Source organism: Sapajus apella, unplaced genomic scaffold, assembly GCF_009761245.1.
Source record: "Sapajus apella isolate SASKATOON/1434 unplaced genomic scaffold, GSC_monkey_1.0 scaffold46, whole genome shotgun sequence".
NCBI classification, from domain to species: domain Eukaryota; kingdom Metazoa; phylum Chordata; class Mammalia; order Primates; family Cebidae; genus Sapajus; species Sapajus apella.
This window is the reverse complement of record NW_022436986.1, coordinates 13,852,534-13,855,845: the sequence shown is the minus strand read 5'-3', so window position 1 is coordinate 13,855,845 and position 3,312 is coordinate 13,852,534. Positions and strand designations below refer to the sequence as shown.

At 45.6% G+C, this 3,312-nt stretch overlaps 1 long non-coding RNA gene across 1 annotated transcript; it reads left to right on the top strand.

Annotated features, from left to right (window-relative positions):
* The first annotated feature begins 931 nt into the window (after window positions 1-931).
* LOC116524914 lies at window positions 932-1,700 on the top strand. Its single transcript, XR_004257522.1, has 2 exons — window positions 932-972; window positions 1,645-1,700. It is a non-coding gene; the product is annotated as an uncharacterized LOC116524914 (long non-coding RNA).
* The last annotated feature ends 1,612 nt before the right edge of the window (window positions 1,701-3,312 follow it).

Below are 3,312 nucleotides of genomic sequence, written 5' to 3'. Positions count from 1 at the left end.
CCAGGCTGGAGTGCAGTGGCACGATCTTGGTTTACTGCAACCTCTGCCTCCCAGGTTCAGGTGATTCTCCTGCCTCAGCCTCCCTAGTAGCTGAGATTACAGGTGCCTGCCACCATGCCTGGCTAATTTTTGTATTTTTAGTAGAGATGGGGATCTCACCATGTTAACCAGGCTGGTCTCGAATTCCTGACCTCAGGTGATCCACCCACCTCGGCCTCCCAAAGCACTGGGATTACAGGCATGAGCCACTGCACCCGGCCTTCTCACTTCATTTTTATCATTGTCCTTTAAGGACAGTACCATTACTCATATTCTCCACAGGAGGTAACTGAGACCCAGAGAAGGTTAACCACTTAGTCAAACAACTAGTAAAGAACAGTGATGAAATTTAAACTGAAGCCTCTCCATCACCAGGTACTGCCTCCCATCAAGTCATAGGATTTGCAAAGCATTCAGCACATGGAAAGCACCAATAAATAAATGCTTGAGACTAACCAAAATCAGAAGTAGTCGGCAAAATTGGAAATGGGTTTAAAATCTTATGATACATCCACATAACAGAATACTACTCAACCATGCAAAATGATGTTGTTGAAGAAGGTACTACACAGAAAGATGTCCTTGATGTTGACTGAGCAAGGGAAGATACAAAAGAGTATTTATAGCATAGCCCTAGGTGAGTGTACTCAGCTCTCTGCATCTGTGGGCTCTGCTCTGCATCCATGGATTCAGCCAATCACAGATCAAAAATAATTTAAAATAGGCCAGGTGCAGTGGCTCATGCCTATAATCCCAGCACTTTGGGAGGCTGAGATGGGCAGATCACTTGAGTCTAGGAGTTCAAGACCAGCCTGGCCGACATGGCAAAACCCCCTCTACTAAAAATACAAAAATTACCTGGACTACCAGGCACAGTGGCTCATGCCTATAATCCTATCATTTTGGGAGGCCAAGGCTGGTGGATCACCTGAGGTCAGGACTTTGAGAACAGCCTGGCCAATGTGGTGAAACCCCATCTCTACTAACAATACAAAAATTAGCCGGGAGTGGTAGCACATGCTGTAATCCGAGCTACTCAGGAAGCAGAGATAGGAGAGTCACTTGAACCTGGGAGGTGGAGAGTGCAGTGAGCCAAGATCATGCCACTGCACTCCAGCCTGGGTGACAAAGTAAGACTTTGTCTCAAAAAAAAAAAAGTAAAATAAATGAATAAAAGGATGGTCTTGTCTGTACTGAACATATACAGACATTTTTTCTTGTCATTATTCCCTAAACAATATGGTAACAACTATTTACATTGTATTAGGTATTAAGAGTAATCTAAAGATAAGTTAAGGTATATGGGAGGATATGAGTAGGATATACGCAAATACTACACCGTTTTATTTATACAAGGGACTTGAATATCTGTGGATTTTAGTCCTAGAACCAGTGCCTCGTGGATTCAAAGAAACAACAGTGTATCTATTGTCTGACCCTACAGATAGATGTGTACACACACACACACACACACACACACACACACACACACACACGAAAAATACACTGCAATGTTGGCTGGGAATGGTGGCTCATGCTTGTAATCCCAGAACTTTGGGAGGCTGAGGTGGGCAGATCACTTGAGTCTAGGAGTGATAACCTGAGGTTATGAGTTTGAGACGAATCTGGCCAACGTGGAGAAACCCTGTCTCTACTAAAAATACAAAAATTAGCTGGGTGTCGTGGCACATGCCTGTAATCCCAACTACCCAGGAGGCTGAGGCAGGAGAATCACTTGAACCCAGGAGGCAGAGGTTGCGGTGAGCTGAGATCACACCATTGCATTCCAGAGAGGGTGTGTGAAAAGGGTAACAGATTGTTCTATTTGGCCTTTAAAAAAAAATATCTCGTAAGGGATTTCAGTGTATCTCAGTCTTTGGTGCCACCAATCTAGAACACTATTAATTCCAGAAGAGTCCAGTGATCAAAATGAGGAAAAAATTAGGGCTTCCAAAACCAGGAATTTTGAAGATCCTAACTACATTTGCTCAACGTCACTTATTGTTTTTTCTGTTGGATGCTTGGGAGCCTGTTTATTTATGGTGAATCCCTTTTCCTGATCAGCTGACCAAGTGGGGAAAAACAGAGAAATAGGCCACAAGACCTCTGTGTGCCTTCATTATCCTTGATGTCACTACTGTGAAAGGCTGAGGGGTCCAGACGTGCACGGTTGTCTCAGACCCCAAGCTGAAGTCAAAGAGGCATATTCACTGAGTGTAAGCGATGTTCCCGTGTCTGCATAGTTGACCTCAGCACTTTTCCAGCCTCCCGATCTTCCAGCAGGCTCTCAGTTACCAGCAGATGCAAACATGCGGAAGGTCTCTTGCTGACCTTCCTGAGCATTTTACAAGGTAATTGTGTTTTCAGAACCCCAGGTTGGCCATCAGGAAAACAGAACACTAAAAAGCACAGCAGCTGTCATCAGAAGCACCTGGGCTGACATTTCCACTCTCATGGACTAGGAGTCTTGCTCTGTCACCCAGGCTGGAGTGCAGTGGTGTGATCTCGGCTCACTGCCACCTCCGCCTCCCAGGTTCCAGCAATTCTCCTGCCTCAGCCTCCCTAGCAGCTGGGATTACAAGCGCCCATCATCACACCTGGCTAATTTTTTGTAGTTTTGGTAGAGATGGGGTTTCACCATGTTAGCCAGGTTGGTCTTGAACACATGACCTCATGATGCGCCCGCCTCCGCCTCCCAAAGTGCTGGGATTACAGGCCTGAGCCACTGTGCCTAGATGGCCTTATCCTCTTCTGAATTTCATGTCCTCCCTGTAATGTGGAACAACTCTGGGTTGTTGCAACTTCTAAGTGAGATAATCTGTGTAAGATGCTTTAGCTTCCTCTCTGCTACGGCCTGATATCAGTAGGTTTTCAATATGTGGCGTTACTATCCCATGAGCTGGTTTTCAGCCTGACTGCCTAAGGTAGAAAATGCTATTGGAATTCTTATTAACTGGCTTCTTGACAAGTGGGAGGTTATAGTCATAAGTGGAGATGCTGCAGCTTACCCCAGAGTTAAGAGACAACTCAAACTGGAGCCACTTGTGAGGTATATCTGCTTGTTAACAAAGCACAACATAGTTATTATAAAAAACTATCTGGCCGGGCGCAGCGGCTCATACCTGTAATCCCAGCACTTTGGGAGGCCGAGGCGGGTGGATCACGAGGTCAAGAGATCGAGACCATCCTGGTCAACATGGTGAAACCCCGTCTCTACTAAAAATACAAAAAAATTAGCTGGGCATGGTGGTGCGTGCCTGTAATCCCAGCTAC